The sequence below is a fragment of the Mus musculus genome, chromosome 6 (genome assembly GCF_000001635.26).
Source record: "Mus musculus strain C57BL/6J chromosome 6, GRCm38.p6 C57BL/6J".
Taxonomy (NCBI): Eukaryota; Metazoa; Chordata; class Mammalia; order Rodentia; family Muridae; genus Mus; species Mus musculus.
In genome coordinates this window covers 77167385-77185849 of record NC_000072.6, presented here as the reverse complement: position 1 = coordinate 77185849, position 18465 = coordinate 77167385, and the positions used below count along the sequence as shown (strand labels likewise).

General features: G+C 40.0%; 1 protein-coding gene across 5 annotated transcripts in view; it reads left to right on the top strand.

The window, feature by feature from the left end:
* Ctnna2 (catenin (cadherin associated protein), alpha 2) overlaps positions 1-18465 on the top strand; it is a 1098179-nt gene that overhangs the window by 793966 nt on the left and 285748 nt on the right. The window lies entirely within an intron of this gene.

Genomic DNA, 18465 nt, shown 5'->3' with positions numbered 1-18465 from the left:
CCTGTGTTTGGTCTGAGCCTAAATGGAGAACAGCAAAATGCAGTGGAAATATCAATCCAGCGGAATCAGGTCACCAGAGATTTCAGTCTGCTGTATCCAACTTGTCATCCTGAAGCTGCTGTGTTCCTGGGCAAGTCCCTTAGGCCCTCGGGATCTCAGTCATAAAATGAGTTGTCTCCAAGATCTACCAGTCTCAAGTACCACAAGCCATAAAGATTTATTCCCCACTCATGGTTGGCTGGGCATCTCTTTCAGGAAAAGAGATGCAGGAATAAATTGAGAATAAGGAACAAGTCTAAGCTTGAGAATCCATGGAATGGGAAAGACCAGAAGGCAGGCTGTCCTGAAGGAAATGATGAGGACAGAGAGAGACATTAGGAGTGTTAATTGAAGACCGCTTCCCTGGTCTCCACGGCTCATCCATATGGAAACCCGTTTAGTTCATTGCATCTGTTGTTGGTCTCACCATCCAGGGACTCTTACAGCATTCCTGTTGGTGCTGATGATAATTCAGCACTTACCAATTATCTGTTGTATCAAATTCTCTTCTGGGCATTTTCTACTCTCCTCAAATAGACAGAGAACACTTAGATGGAGACTCAGAACACTTAGAGGTTGGGTGCTTCTGTCTGTCTGTACCAAGAAAGTTGGGGTCACTGAGCATTAATTAAGTATCCAAAGATATTTTATGCCAGTTGAATGGGCCTGAGGCCACCGAGAAAGAAGAGTGTTACTAGCAGGCAGGATAATTGCTCACACCCTTGTGCAAACCAGAAGTTACATGCTTTCCTTGGCAGGTGCTCAAATCAGGGTAAATCAAAAAGCCAGCTCGTGGGTGTGCTGGAGCATTGTGGTTCCTAATTACTTTTTCTGTGTTATGAATTCTGCACTATGGATCACTGTATTTCCTTTCTGATTCTCTGATAAAATATCATGAGCAAAAGCAAGTTGGCTTTATATTTCCACAGGCAGCATAGACAAAAAAGAGGCAGGGAAGAGATGGTAAGAAAAGCAAGATGTTCTCTGGTCCAGTTTCACCTAAACACAGGAAGCAGAATAAGAGGACAGGAAATGGGGTCAGGATATTAACTTTCAAAGCCCGCCCCCAGTGATGATCTTCCTCTATTTAGGGTACACCTCTCAAAGGTTCTGTAAATTCCATAAACAGCATTACCAACTCTGTGTGTGTATGTGTGTTTGTGTGTGTGTGTGTGTGTGTGTGTGTGTGTGTGCGTGCGCGCTGTGGGTCAAGTGTTCAAGCCTATGAGCTGATGAAGGACATTTCCCATCAAACTAGCACAGTTACCAAGACTCATGTTTAAAGTGTCATTTGGAGACATTTAGAATTGCTCACTTTTGGCAAGAAAGGAAGGAAAATAGGAGAGAAAAGAACAGAATGGAAGAAGGGAGCATGATGTTCTGTAGACATATTTCTGAGCTCTCACAGTCAATTTGTATTTGGCAATATGAACATATTGCCCACTCTGTATCCTGATGGAAGAGGGTATTAGATACTTTCAGTTTTACAGTGTCTGTCTTAGAGCTGAGCACAGCATAGAATCCTCTACAGAGAGCTGACTGATTCCAAAGGCCATGAGATCTGGAAGCACAATATGGGAACAAAAGAAGGAACCTATGTATCTTTTCCTTTAATATATATTTGAGAGGGGAAGGGCCTATGTAGCTCACTCCAGCCTCAGACTCACTCTGTACCCAAGGATGACCTTTGATCTTTGCAGTGCTGGCATTAGAGGTATGTAGCAAAATGCTCAGAATTTCATGAGTGATAGGCAATCTCTACCCAATGAGCTAACATCCCAGCCCCAGGCAGGGTGATTTCCTCTGTCAAACTGACCCTCTGAGCTCAAGCACCAAGATTGAAAGATGTGGCTAATGATTACTGGCTTGAAAAATTGGACAACTTCATAGCCTATTTGATTCATATAAGTGTTGCCATCAAATGTTCCCTTACACAGATTGTCAGTGATCACTTCAGGACCCTGGACCAGATGCTTTTTCTTAAGGACTCGGGGTACTGAAGGGCTTCTTCCGTCAGGATACTGCTCTTAGAATGTTACAGGAGTAGAAGTGAGGCTTCTCTTTGTAGTACACAAAGATAAAAGACAAGTAGGCCTGGTTAAACTCTAGTTGTCCTAGGGTTACTATGGCTATGATGAAACACTGGGGCCAAAAGCAACTCGGGGAGGAAAAGGCTAATTTCAGCTTCCACTTCCACTTCTGCTTCCATATCACTTACTGTTCATCATCAAAGGAAGTCAGGACAGAAACTCAAACGGGACAGCAGCCTGGCACCAGAAGCTCCTGCACAGGCAATGGAGGAGTGCTTCTTGTTGCTCCTCATGGCTTGCTACACCTGGTTTGGTTTGTTTGTTTGTTTGTTTGTTTTGTTTTTATTTTTTTTAACTAATAGAATCCAGAATCATCAGTCTAGAGATGGCATACCCCATAATAGGATGGGCACTACTCCATCAATTATTACTCAACGAAATGCACCACAGGCTCCGCTACAGCCCACTCTTACAGAAGCATTTTCTCAATTGAGGCTCCCTCTTCTGAAGAGTCTACCTTGAGTCAAATTGACAGAAAACTAGCCAGTACACTAGTATTCCTGAATATAGTTTCTGAGGTGGGAGAATCCATATTGTTTTTCATTTCTTAGCTTTTGGGAACTGAGAGAGCATGCTTATATCAATCATTTGTTGGTGTCATTGTCCAGAAGGATTCATATCAGATTCATTGTGCTGATAAAAGAAGGAGTTCAGCACATACTTAGCAAGTATACAACAGTGCTTTGGATATAGCATACTTGATAATCATGATGTCTTGCTTGTGAACTGTCTGATATGTAACAGATGATCAAGATATTTATTTGTAATGCAAGGTATCATCATATATTTATATTTTTAATCTTAAATTTTTTCTATTTTAATTTTTCATCTCTTTTTCTTTTTAAATGTTACTCCCTCCTTTCCAGTTTTCCCTCCACATTATATAACCCAAGCTAGCTCAGAACCCATATAGTCTAAGCTGAACTGGAATTCATTTCTTCCTTCCTCAACTTCACAAGTCCTGGCATTCATAAGCATGGTCCAATGTAGCCAGTTCTCAAAATATTTTTGTAAACTGCATATATTCATGAGGACTGCACTATTATTCCTATAATTTTTGCCATTTATCCTATACATCTTATAAAACAATTTTTTTAAAAAAGTACAAGTTCCCTTGAGCAACTCAAAAAATGTAAAATAATTCATCCTAAGTCTAATCAGTTAAGAAAAAGAAGCAATTACTGGTATATTGTATAATCCGTGTTTTTGTTTTGTAAAGTAAAATTTTTATATTGCACTTTTGAAATACTGTTAGTCCACAGAAATATCACCACGGTCCACTGAAAACCTTGAGTCTTAAACATAGTCAGTCATTGCTTCATTCTTTCATTTGCACTTCCATTCAATCCCACTGGTTAGATTAAGCAGTATGCTTTCGAACTCAATCATTTTTTTGATTTTTTCTAATTCTCGATTAATATGGGATCACTTATTAGGGAAAAAGGTTCTGCATTGAATTGCATTGATGTCATTGTTAAAAATAAAGTGATCTTGTGTGTGTGTGAGAGAGAGAGAGAGAGAGAGAGAGAGAGAGAGAATTTAGAACTTGGCTTGGTTTTATAGACCTTTTAACTAAATAAACAAGGAAATGTCACTGATTAGTTACTTGTTGGTAGAGTAACTCTTCAAACTTTATTATTCTTTAACATAACCTTTGTTTTTCTATATCCTTAGATTTTCATATGAATCAAAAATCAGATCACCAATTTTGCCCCCCCCCCAAAAAAAAAAAACTCCAACTCTATGCCACTGTGATTTTGATGGGGATTGGTGTACAGAATGTAGATCAGCTTGAAAAGATCTGCCACTATAATGAGATTGAATCGCGGTATTGATGACCGTTATGGACCTCTCTATTTACTTGCATCTCTACTTCATCCTACCAAAGGTTTTAATATAGTGGTCTTAAAGATCTTTTGTGAAATTCACTCCCAGTTAATTGATGTTTAGGGAAAGTATTGGAGAAAATAGTGAATAAAATGTTGAAATTAACAATTTTTGATGGACTATAAAGTTACACATACAGAGTTGAGCTCTCCTTGGCATTGACATGTAGTACAACAAATGATATATCTTGTGCTAAATAATGATCAAACAAAGTATGTTTGTGTGTGTGTGTGTGTGTGTGTGTGTGTGTGTGTGTGTGTGCATGTGTGGGTATTTGAGACCGGATCATACTACGTGCTTAGGCTGTCCTGGATGTTGATATGTAGCTCAAACTGGTCTCCAGATAGCAATCATCCTACTTCATCCTCCCAAATGGAGGTCTTACAGACAAATGTGTATTCTTCATAATATATTTTATAGATAGATGAATATGGTAATGACAAATTGAACAGCATTAGTATTAAACTGTTTCTTTGTGAAAATTTGATGCCGTGTGCATGGTTTTTGTTGTCTTGTATTGTCTGTGCATGTTATTCTGTGTGTGCTTATTCATATTGGTCATGGAATATTTGAAGGTCAGAAGACAACTTTCAGGAGTTGTTTCTTGCCTTCTGTATGTCCCAGGAATGGAACTCAAGTCCTCAGGCTTGAGCAGCCAGCACTTCACCTGAGAAACCATTTCCTTCCTCTCCCCATCTGCTCCTTTCAAAAGTGTGGCCTCACAGAAGTTGCTTCCTCAGGCAGGATATCAGGCACACATTATGTCCAGGATCTTCCCTGAGCTTCTAAACTCTGCCTGTAGCAGCCCAAAGGGAGTGTAGGTCAAAAGGATTAGTTACCTATCCTATCCTATCCTATCCTATCCTGTCACTAATCTGCTCAATTCAAGAGGAATTTTACTTGTTCTTTTGGGTGGGAAGCTGGTGTTGATTAGCTATCTCAGCTTCCCCTCCTGGGAAGTAACTGGTCTTACTGAAAATATTTCATCTAAAATCCATCTTAGTGCATCTGTCTATCTAACGTGGAATTTTAGTTAATTAAAACAGAAACAGGTGCAGAGAGATGGATCCACAATTTAAGAGCACTTGCAACTCTCCCTACTCTTCTAGAAGACCCAAGATTGATTCTCAACACCAATTTTGGAATCTAACATTCTCTTTCGGGCTCTGTGGGGACCCACAAACATGTGGCATGCACGCTTATAGAAACAAGCATACATGTAAATAAAAACAAATCAATATAACACCTGATGTTTCTTGCCTCAGAACAACAGACTTTGATAAGATGAGGAAGGGGAGAACCGCATCTCTCTGCTGTAAAACAGAAGAAGTGAAAGGAATGGAAATATAAACTGCAAGAGCTCCTTAGACTGATGTCCTTGGGATAGAGACAGGAGGATTGGGAGTTCCAAGTCATCCTGAGCTACATAGCAAGTTTGAGCCATCCTAGGTTGCATGAGATGATCCCCACCCCTAATGCCCTGCCAAAATGAACACATTCCCAGGGAAGACATTTAATTCCATCAAGGCAGGACAATGGTCCCAATTAGTACATGCTCACTTACTGGTTTTCATTTATTGTTGACTTTTGGTTTTTCATTTTGGGACAGGGTTCCTCTGTGTACCTCTCACTCTCCTAGAACTCACTATATAGACTTGAAGGCAGAGATCTCTCGGCCTCTGCTTCTCAAGTGCTATGATGATGCAGTGCCAAGCAATGGATTATTATTTTTTTTTAGATTTATTTATTTTACTTCTCATGTATTGTTGTTTTGTCTGGAGGTATGTCTGTGTACTACATGTGCACTTTGTGTTGATGAAGTCAGGAGCAAGCATTGGTTGCTGGGATCTGAACCTGTAACCTCTACAAGTTCAACCAGTGTTCTAAGCGGATAAATGATCTCCATAGCCTGCTTATTTTCTGATGTGATTTCTTAATGTCACCTGGACTTGTACATAACCTAGAGCCTGTGCATCATGAATCAAAATCAGATCCAAATTCTTATAAATATCTATCTATCTATCTATCTATCTATCTATCTATCTATCTATCTATCTATGTATGTATCTATCGTGTGTGTGTGTGTGTGTGTGTGTGTGTAGTTTATCGCCATGGCAAGTGTGGAGGACATCGTTGGTTCTCTTCCTCCACCCTTTGGAAGGTATTAAACTGAAGTGGTCAGGTTTGGCAGTGAGTACTTTTACTAGTTGATCCGTCTCACTAGTAATAATTATGGTTACACTTATATTTGATTTGTCCAAAGCTTATTATGCTCTTAGAATGCACAGGACATTTGGCTTTCTGGTGGACAGGATTTCTTCTGTGCTTTAACTGGCCTTCTTTGACTACATCAAGACCTAATGTGTTGTCATAGTAAAGAATTATGAAGTACTGCTTGTGTAGGCTCCAGCTAGATCTTCCAGCAGATAGAACACCACCGTGAAGAGGTAATGAATCATAACTACACAAAATGGAACAAATATCTAGGCCTTTTCAGTAAAACTTGACAACTATTCAAGAGTACTACGAAGAAATATAAATGCATTTCTTGACAGTAATGTGTGGTTAAAATCTGGTAGCAGTCACCATAGCTATCTCCACACTCAGTTTTTAATAAATATGGGTTCTTACAAAGGGGATTGCCAGTTCATAGACGGTGAATATAAGGAAGATTGTCAAAGCCAATGGTCAAATAAAGAGATATTTTATGGGATGGCTTACTTTCATTTTTAGATTTTATATCAATAATTTTACTTCCTTTTGGAGTGCACCTGTAGTGCCAGTTCCTAAGGGTAATGGCTAGCTTTAAATGGCTTCTTGTTCTTTTAGACTCACCCCTGAAGACAGACTCAGATAAAATATTTAGATCAGGTTGGCCTGTGGGGGGGGGTCTGTGAGGTTTGTTCATTGAAGTTGGAAGAGCCAGTGAGAATGTTGACGTCATCACTTCAGTGTGAGAGGAGAAAATGGGGGCTGAGTATAATAAGCAAGCCAGCAGACTGCAGGAGCGTGCTCACTTCTCTCTGCTCTTCACTGTGGATGTGATGAGAGGGCTAGGGGATTGACTGTACCTCTCAGGATGGACTGGAATTCGGAAGTGGGAGCAAAAAAGACTCTTTTCCATAATATCTTACTTTTGGTCAGGTTGTTTTCATAACTGCAACAAAAATGAAACTAGGACACCAGGGAAGAACGTATTTTGTTTGTTTGTTTGTTTGCTTGTTTTTGTTTTTGTTTTTGTTTTTAAAGTAACTACAAAATCAGGGTTTGACTAGGAGAATAGACCAAGATTGATTCAGATACAACATTCAAGGAGGTAAAACAGACTGGCAGTGGAGGCCCACCCCAAGGTCAACCTGTGTATTTGTTACATGTATTGCCTATTAGGGAAGTGCTTCCTCCAGCAAAGTCTCGTCCAATGGTCCCAATTCCTCTTCACAAAGGTAAGAGGAAGGAAAAAATAGTTTCATTAAATAGCACGAAATGAGAATGTACCATAGATTGTAAAGACAAAGAAAAAAATTAAATCTCATTTTGAGAGAAGTGTGTGTGTGTGTGTGTGTGTGTGTGTGTGTGAGAGAGAGAGAGAGAGAGAGAGAGAGAGAGAGAGAGAGAGAGAGAGAGATGGAGGAGGGGAAAGTACAGGGCTCGAATCTACAGCCACCTGTAGATTTGGCACACTAAGAGATAAAGAATATTCCATCCATCTTTTCAAAAAAATTTTGTCTTGAAGGAGAAAGAAGACTATATTCCTTATAACCCATATTTCTTTCAGCATTCTCTTGATAATTGGAGTGACCAATTGTCTCAACTAATTGACTTTCCCCCAAAGGACATGCTAAATTCTAAACAGAAGAGACAGATTTCCAACCTGGAGAGAGATATTTCCTGAAGTGAGGTTGTCCCCACCCACAGAACTGGGAGATAAGGGCAGTATCTTCCCAGGTGATCACAATTCAAATCGATGATGCTTCCTAGGCAACTGGAGTAAGCAGCTCCTGAGGTGCAAAACTACTAAGAGGTTTAGTTAGTTTTTAAAAGCATACATATTTCAGAAACAGTAAAATAAGTCACAGTGTCAATTTTCAAAAGTACAACGTATTCTAAGACCAAAAAGGGAGAGCCTGTCTCACTTCTTCCGAAATGAGATTATTTATTTTGTCCTTTGTAAGAGCTGTGTTTATCCTCCCACTTTGAAGGAGTCCCTCAGCCTCCTGGAACCGCTGTCCTCCTCTGTAAAATGGAAGCAGTAGAATCGATAGCACTTGCTTAACTGCCCGCAGACGTGAATCGGGAACAGACAGGACAGACTGGTCACTGAGCTACTGAAATGACTTGAGCTCTGCTTGTCTTGATTGGGAGCACAATGCATCCCAGCAGTTTGTCTAATGAAGACATGGAATTTTGCTTCTAAGAGCAAAGATACTGTAGTTTTGCAAAGAGCAAAGATACTGTAGTTTTGCAAAGTCAGTTCAGCATTTATTTATTGAAATCGAGGGTTTGTTCTCTCTCAACATGTCTTACCCAGAAACACCAGTTTTTAGAACTTTCCCCCAATAGTTCTTTGTTACCACTGAATTCTAATTCCATTTTTTTGTTTTTGGTGATAAAGCCATAATAAATCTAAAGCTTGCTTAATATGCCTCATTTGAATAACCAAGATACAGGCAGTTTTCCATACTGTAGTTTTCTAAAGACAGATCCAAAATGGTGGTTTATGTTAAAATACTGCAAGATTCATTTCAGTACAAAATGTTAGTTTAAGTACAAAACATAGCATAAATTGAACAGCAAGCAAATTAATTGACTTATAAATACTTAAAATAAAAACCAGAATGCTGTCTTGAATCCACACTGACTTCAATCTGACATATTTGACACATCAGAGGAAAAAAATACAAGCAAAGCAGGAAGAGTTCCACGAAAGTGCTAAGAATAAGAATTATATTTGAGTACTCAGCAGTTGAGACCACTTGATTATTTTCATGGAGGACCCTAGATGAGGTTCCAATTAAAATGTCATATAATTTACAATCACATATAACTTCCCCTTCAGAGGATCTAGAAACCTCTTTTGGTCCCCTCCTACACCTGCATACATGTGTCACACACAAACACACAATCTTTTAAAGTTAATTTAAAAAAAGAAAAGAAATTAAATTGGTCAGTCGAAGATCTCAAGAATTTTACAAGAACTTAAAAAATAGTACCAGGCTTAGTCTATTGCCTCAGAACGGGCAGAGCATGGCCGTGGCACTCCTATTAACATCACCTTAACTACTCTGTTGTCAATTAGTGGGGTCCTTGTTCTCCAAATAATTTGTCAAATAATAATTACTTCCTCTTTCACAGGAGGGCTTTGGTTGAGTTCAGGAATGTTCTTATAAGGGTGTGTTCACAATACACAAGAGTAAATTGTATAGCTAGTTTGAGAATAGAAATTACAATGCTTGCCAGAAATATTTGGAATGGAATAAAATATTTTTAAAAACACTGTTATAAATCCTAACCGGGAGATAAATTTTTATGAGACTAGTGATTAGCCCAATAGCAAAATGGAATTTATACAAACCATTCATTAATTCCCTCTCCTTTCTCGAAACACCATTAATTAAGTGTCTACTCAGTTCCTGTTCCCGAGATACACTTATGTCTTGTACCCAATTAGGGCTAATTTTTTGCATGCTACGGGAGTGGTAACAGCCTCTAACAGTTGTTGAAATGTGGATCCTAGCATTTACCACAGTGTGTCATCCTTAAATATCCTGTAATGTGTTTCCTAGTTCTGTTTCTAAAATCGAGTTTGTGTGGGGAGATTTGAGTTGAACACACTAAGTGGGTGGTTTCCTTCCTTTTAGGTCCGTGGAGACCCTTATCTGATTTAAGTGTTGCCTCAGGAGAAAGCTGTACCGCACTGACATTGCCAAAAATAACTGTTCTCCTGCCTTGTGGTTCTACCTATGGCTCTCTGAGGAGAGAGAAGGCTTTGGAAAATAAACTTTTGATGGCATTGGGGCAGAAACTGTGTCAGCCTTCAGAGTTCAGGAGAAAAATGCCAATTTTTTTTTAAAAATTAATGCTTCTGTGATAATGATGCTCTCTTTGATTCCTTTTTGTATGTGTAGGGTGGGGGGCGGGAGAGGAAGCACGGCCTAATAAGAAAGAAAAAAATGCAGTTTTCTACACAGAGAATACATTCTCTATAGATTTTTGGTGTTACAACTCTAGAGAGAAAAGAAACCTTCATCCTCCCTGATCCTGTCTGTAGTTCTTCCCGATGACTGACACGCTGGCTGGCTGGGAAAAATGGGTGAAGTTCCTGCTTCCTAAGCAGGAGGGCTGGATCTTGCATCCCCAACCTATTACACCCCTACCTCCCCTCCTCCACCTCCCACCCATAAGAAAAATAAAGGAAGAAAAAAATCCAGGTGACCCGTAAACCCAGCGTGGTGTGTATGTCCCTGTGGTGTGTACCTGCAACCCCAGCCCTGAGGGAGGGGAGAAATGGAATCCTGAAGCTCAATCAGTCTAGCCGAGCCAGTGCATTCAGGTTCTGGTGAGAGACACTGTCACCAAGAAAGGTGGAGTGTCTACTTTTCTAGAGGACTTGACTTCAGTTCTCAGCACCCACATTAGCTGTCTCTCAACCTGCTGTCATTCCAGTTCTAGGCAAGAACATACCCATACTTAATAATCCTTAAAAATAAGGTGGGGAATGGTAGGGAAAGACACGAGACAGCTATCTCTGGCCTACACACACACATGCACACGTGTACATAGTCCCCCCCACAAAATAATGGACGTGGTAATTCCTCAGTGGTTCTCCGAGGTGCTGTCCACCCACCCCAGAATTGATGGTCTGGAAATAACTGTTGGGACTCTTATAGAAACTCAAGACTTAGAGGAGTCCCTGGGAATCCTTTTGTTAAGCAAATAAGTGTTTCCCAATTACCATTGCTTCAGCTGCTGAGATTTGGGCTCATCAGACTTTTCTTAGAGCGGAAAGATATTCATGTTTTCCAAAGAAGAGAAAGTTGTCCTGATGTGTCTGGCTAGGCAATGGATGGGGATGGAGAACACATCAGGTGCTAATTCCAGTGCAGAGTCCTTTTTGAGTTTTTGCCTTGATATCAGTGCCACTAATTCCTTTTTATCTGAATACATGGCTTTTGACCTCTTGGATTCATATCCATATTGGCTTGTCATGAAAGCCTGTTGTTATAGCTACATGCATGAGGTTGTTTCATGGAAATCCATGCAAAGACTTGGGTCATAAAGTGCTCCCTGCAAAAACTTTAGAAGACTTGATTTTGGATCGCCATCATTCATGTGTGGAAAAACCCTGAGAGGTGCAACACACATATGTAATCCCTGAGCTGGGGGAAGTAGAGAAAGGAGGACCCTGGAGCTTGCTAGCCAGAAGGTTGAGCCAAATAACTGAGGCCCAGATAGAGACCGAGATCTGGCCAAGTTGATCTAATAGAGAGTACCAGGCCATAGAGGTCTTAAGGGCTACACAGAGAAATCCTGTTTCAATAAACAATAAAATGGGGATGGAAAATGGAGGAGTGAGAAAAATACTGACCCTCCCCTCTGACCTTCATGTATGCACACACACACACACACACACACACAGTCGAGTTGTTTCAAAGATGAAATTTAACTATGGAACCATAGTTCACCTTAAAGCTACTTTGGGGAGCAGCTTGCTACCCATCACATGTAGGCCATGGGTGCTCATTCCCCATAACAGCCACTGTCCTGAACAAAGCAAGCACAACAAAGCTTTTTATCCTTTGGCACTGTACAATAATCTTAGTTTTGCAAAATGTAGAAATTTTTTTAAAGTAAGTTTTCCCATAATTACAAAAATATACTCTTCAAAATGATGAAGGCCAAACACATGAGATTATTATATTTCCACATTTTAGAAAGAAAACCCTTTGATTGTATCACTCTTTTGCATCTTGATACTGATTCTTTTTAAATCTCTTTTTCATAGTGTTTTTTAATTTCTAAAATCACTTAGGCCTGTAGATACTTTCTAAAAAGGTGCTGTCTAAATATAAGGAAGGATTGTGTTACTGTTTTCATAAGTGAAAAGCTTACATTCACCATGGTAATCGGAAAGGAAATAATCGCTTAATTAGTTTTTTAGATGAACAGATTTCTGCAATCAGCCTGTGTTTGTAATAGCATTTTAAAACAGTTTCCATCCACAGAAGCATTGTAATTAAGATTTTTTTCAATGAAATTGTCAGAGGGAGGCTGTTTCCACCCTGGCCTGGCTCTTCTCTCTGCTCCATGGAGGCCCACTGCTGTTCTGACCAGTCATGGCCTTGTGACCCCTAAGTGTTTCCCAGTCTCTCCTTAAGCTGTCATTTATTCACAGATACAGTGGTGATTGGATTTCACTGTAGCATTTCTTATACAAAGTACTTACCATCCCTGGCTACTACCCAACCACCAAGAAGATCTTGGTCACTGCAGGGAGTGCCCAAAGGCTCCTGTGACCTACATGACTGCATGTGCACCTTGAGATGCTGTGGAGAGAATCGTCTTGGTTGATAACACTCACTGTATATTTTGTATATTTAATTCCTGGAGATTCTAATGAACAAATTGGAAAGCACAGTTAAACCCCATTTTTGTTTATATGTGGTATGCATGTGTGTTTGCATGTTTTTGCATGTGTATTGTGTGGGTGTGCATTTGTGTGTGCATTGTGTGTGCATTGTGTGTGTGCACATTTGTGTATGTGCATATGTGTGGGTGTTCATTGTGTGTGTGCATGTATATGGGTGTGCATTGTGTGCATATGTGTGAACAATGTGTGTGTGCACATTTGTGTATGTGCATATGTGTGGGTGTTCATTGTGTGTGTGCATGTATATGGGTGTGCATTGTGTGCATATGTGTGAACATTCTGTGTGTGCATGTGTGTGCAATTATGTGTGCATTTGTGTGTGTATTGTATGTGCATGTATATGGGTATGAATTGCTTGGGTGTACATTTGTGTGTGCATTGTGTTTGTGCATGTGTTTCTGTGAATGTGTGTGTGCATGTTGGTGTGCATCTATGTGTGCACATGTGTGTGCATTCTTTGAATGTGCGTGCATGTGGGTGTACATACTTATGGGTATGAATGCACATGTAGAGGACCAAGGTTGATGTTGGGAAACATTCTCTTGTCACTCTTTCAGTTTCCTCATTGACATACAGTTTTCAGTCAAACAGCTGGTTTTGCTGGCCAGCTTGCTCTGCAGGACTCCTGTCTGAACTCCAAATCTAGGCTGATAGGTGCCTACCTGGCATGTATTGGGTTTTCTGGGGATCCTAACTCCAGCACTCCTCATACTTGCATGCCAATCACTTTAAACACTGAGCCACTTTCTTAGAGCATCATTCTCTATTTTCTCTCTTGAAACACTGTCTCTTACATTCCATGCTGGCCTCAAGCTCACTAGGGAGCCAAGGGTGATCTTCTCAATGTCCTCTTCTACTGAGTTGTGGCAGCATGCCCCATTTATGCATTGCCAGGATGTAAAACAAAGGTTTTGTGCATATTAGGCAAGCCCCTGTCAACCAAGCTACCCTACACCAGCTCCTCGTATACTTTTTTTTTTTATCTGGAACTGTTACCATATTCACCCATGATTTACAAATTTCTAATGAGAGAGTGTCTGTGCCAGTGGTGGGTGTGCCAGTGTGAAGGTGGTCTGAGGGACTTTACACATACATTTGAGAACTATTTTTTAGAACATTTTAAAATTTATTTTTTGATACAGGGGTAGAGTGTTTGTATCACTGGCTGGTCTGGGACTCTATACCAGGCTTACCTGAAACTCCCAGAAATATACCTGCCTCTGCCTCTTGAGTGTTGGACGGACAAGTATACCCAGCTATATCTGAGTATTGCTGAAAATGATAATTCAGTGCCTGTTACCCAACGGATCTTGGGTCTAGCCACTACAGATCATCCTGTGGCTGTTTTGTGATAAGGTTTTCAAGCGAGTGTTCATAGTGTTGAATCAACAAATTATTGTACTAGGCTTCCTTAGGTACCCCTTCAAACCTCTTTTGTTGGCTCTGTGTCTTGCTCTACTGATGCTGAAGTGAGTCAGTTCCGCATGCATGTTATGATGTGTTATGTGATACTATTCCTTAGGACGTATGAACAAATGTCTTCACATGCCTGATAGGGAACCAGTGACAGATTAACATATGTATACTACCAAAGTTAGTAAACACATAAGTTTATTTGAGTTACTTATAAGGATTTAGATGAGGGGTTATGTAGAACTGTGAGGGTGACTCAAAAGCAGCTGTATTACTGGGAGTCCCTCCAAGCCTGGGGGCTAAGATGAAAGCTGCAACCATGCAGTTCCTTGCAAGACACACAGGCAGCTTGACCGTTTGCAAAGTGTCTCTTCTAGGCAGCTCCAGTGGTCTGAGTTTCTCAGAAGTCCTTACTGCTTATATAACTTTGGGGGAGAGCGTGGTTGTGTCCAGTCAGTTCCAGGGAGTTCCTGAAAATTCTAAGTTGCTTACTTCCTGAATATTAAGGGACTCTTTCTAGAACTTCTTAAAGAGCTTCAGAGAAAAATGCTACACAGTGCAAGCTCAAACAAAAATGGTGGAAAACTATATCATTACCACACTTTCCCCTTCTATCTTGTATCCTGTTCTGTATGATAGAATGTCTATTTGGACATGTTTTAGAATACACAAATTCACCAGGGTTTAGACATTCGTAAAACATCATATTCCTTTTTTTTTTAAATGTATTTATTTTATTTATGTGAGTACCTTGTAGCTGTCTTCAGGCACACCAGAAGAGGGCATCAGATCCCACTACGGATGGTTGTGAGCCACCATGTGGATGCTGGGATTTGAACTCAGGACCTCTAGAAGAGCAGTCAGTACTCTTAACCACTGAGCCATTTCTCCAGCCCCAGAACATCATATTTCTGAGGCAGCTTTCATACAGTATCAACTTGCTTTCAGTTGAACCCCAGAGGCCTTAACCAGAGACACAGACAGCTTTGCCTTAATTCATGTTTAAGGGAAGTGCTTCAATCCCATTTATGAGATACCCACTTTGTGACTTTAGCATCAAAAATGAGAGATTATAAAATCCCACCCAACAAACAGGGGCTTCTGATGGTTGAAACGAGAAGAAATGATTCTGTGGAGTGTGAAATACTGCATACATTTTAGCATGTTGGATTTTGAATTATTTTTAGTAATAAGGCCTGCAAATAGAACAGGAATACCTCATAAGGAAAACCAACCCCCTTTCTAGAAACATCCATATGCGTGTGCTAATTTACGACATTCTACGTAGATCCTCTTTTCCTTTGAATCATATTTTATATTTTCATTTGGAAGGGAGACTGATGTGGGCACCGAAAACAGATTTAAACAAGATCCCTATGAATAGTATACCATTGGCCTGATTGATCTATTATTGTGTGCACAGATTGTTGTAAGACTCTTGTGTAATACAGATATATGTACAGATGAGAATTTTTTTCATTTTAGGATACCAAAGTCCAAATTTAGTGGCATATTTTAACATCTCTAACTGGTTTTAGGAGCAAGTTTAAAATTGGTAGCTTGTTCATAGGTAAAATGAAAACATTGTATATGAACTCTATATTTGTAGAATGAGCAACTGTGGAAAGAAGATGAAAAAAGTTTGAGGGTGTCAGGTGAGCTGGTGGCTACATCTGTGGGGCGTGGAACACACTCATCTGCAAGCTTGGGCTTATGTCTATAGTTCGACTTTTGTTCCTCTAGCTGCAAAACTTTGAAGAAGTTTACACTATCTACTTCGACTGTATATACTGTTTTATTTTCTCTACAACGCCCTTTATCAAGCTTCCAAAGAGGGGAGAAAGGGACCTTGGAGCAAAGCCTTAATATCTTTTTGTACTTTTGTGATGTTAAAAAACTATAGTTGAAAACCTTAAACCATCGAAGATTGTTTTCCCGCAAATCATCTATTTATTCCCTGCACATGGGAGGCTGAAGCTAGAGAATTAAGAGTTTGAGTCCAGACTAGACTACACAATATAACACCATTTCATAAAATAGAATAACCAACTGGTTAGGATTCAACACACATTCAATATATTTTTAAAAGCAAAGTGTCAGAAACAAGAACTTTATTTTTTGATTACTTTATTTATTTACATTTCAAATGTTGTCCCTCTTCTCAGTCTCCCCTCTGAAAACCCCCACTCACATCCTCCCTCCCATTTGCCTCTAAGAGGGTACCCCATATACCCACCCACTCCTGCCTCGCTCGTCCTTCTAGCATCTTCATTTCCTGGGGCAATAAGCCTCCACAGGATGAAGCACCTCCCTTGCTATTGATGCCAGATAAGGCAACCCTCTGCTACATATGTATATTCTTGTATACATTATGTATACTCATGTATATTCTTTGGTTGGTAGTTTAGTCCCTGAGAGCTTCTGGGGTTCTGGTTGGTTGATATTGTTGTTCTTCCTATGGGGTTGCAGTCCCCTTCAGCTCCCTCAGTCCTTGCCTAACTTTTTCATTGGGTCCCCCAGGCTCAGTCTAATGGTTGGCTGTGTCTGCATCTGTCTTAATCAGATGCTGGCGGAGCCTCTGAAAGGACAGCCCTATTGGGCTCCTGGCTACAAGCAGTTCTTGGCATCAGCAATAGTGTTGGGGTTTGGTGTCTGCAGATGGGAAGGATCCCAAGGTGGGGTGGTCTCTAGATGGCCATTCCTTCAGTTTCTGCTCCATTTTTGTGTCCCTGCATTTCTATTAGACAGGAAAAAATTCTGGGTTAAAATTTTTGAGATGTGTGTGTGTGTGTGAGTAGCCCCTTCCCTCAACTGAGGCCCATGCCTATCTAATGGGGCTGGTCTCTTCAGGTTCTATCTCCATCTGCTGGATATTTTAGCTAGTGTCAATCCCAATGAGTCCTCGGAGCCTCTCACATCCCTGGTGTCTGGAACTTTTTAGTGGTCCCCACCAGCACCCCCACCCATATTTCCTACCCCTGACTGCTACATACTTCTATTCATTCTCTTGGCCTCTCTGTACTTCTTGCCTGTCTGTTCCCACACCTGAATCTGTCCTCCTTTCTCCCTCCTCTCTCCTCAGAATCCTCTCTCCCCCTATCTCCAGTAATTATTTTGTTTCCCCTCCTAAGTGGGATTGAAGCATTCACACTTTGGCCTTCCTTCTAAATAACTTCAGCAAAATGACTGGATATAAAGTTAGCTTAAACAAATCAGTAGCCTTCCTTTATACAAATGATAAACAGTCTGAGAAAGAAATTAGAGGAACAACACCCTTGACAATAGCCACAAATAGTATAAAATATCTTGGTGTAACTCTTACCAAGTAAGTGGAAGATCTGTAGGACAAGAACTTTAAATCCCTGGAAAAAGAAATCGAAGAAGACCTCAGAAGATGAAAAGACCTCCCACACTTGTGAATTGATAAGATTAACAAAGTAAAAAATGGCCATCCTAGCTAATGCAATTTACAGGTCCAATGCGATCTCCGTCACAATTCCAACACAATTCCTCAAAGACATGGAAAGAGCAATTCTAACTTTCATATAGAAAAACAAAAAGCTCAGGATAACGAAAACCATTCTTATCAATAAAAGAAGGTCCAAGGGAATCAGCAGCCCGGACATCAAACTCTACTACAGAGCAATAGTTATTAAAAAATAAAACAAAACGAAAAAACCAACCAACAAACCAGCCAACCAACCAACCAACCAACCAAACAAACAAAACCCTGCATGGTACTGGTACAGAGACAGACAAGTTGATCAATGGAATAGAATTGAAGACCCAGAAATGAACCCACACACTTATGGGTACTTGATCTTCAAAACCAAAAACATATAAAAAAACTTTTAAAGAACTATTTGATATTAAAATTGGGAAGTGTGAATATTTTTTGACCTGATAGTGCACCTCTAGGTGTCTTCTCTTATAGCCATACACACCAAAACATGAGGACATACATCCAAGGATGTTCACTGTCTTAATTGTAAACGAAACACACACTTTAAAATAGTTTATGTATATGAGATTTTTCCTTTTTATGTGTATGTGTATCATGTGCTAAACGTCCTGCAGAAGCTGGAGGAGAGTGTTAGACCCCCTGAGCTAGAGTTATAAACAGTTATGAGCCATCATGTGGGTATTGGGAATTGAACATTGGTTCCTCTGCAAAAGCAACAATATTTTAAAACATGGATTACTGAAACCATAGTAAGTAGTCATGGCCTCCAAAGATGCCCATGTTCTAATCTCTGTAATGTATGACTGTGTTATCTTACTCAGCAAAAGGGACTTTAGATATGATTAAGGTTAGAGACCTTGAGATAGAAAAACCATTTGGATTATTCCAGTAAATCCAAGATAATCCCACAGGTTCTTAACAGTGGG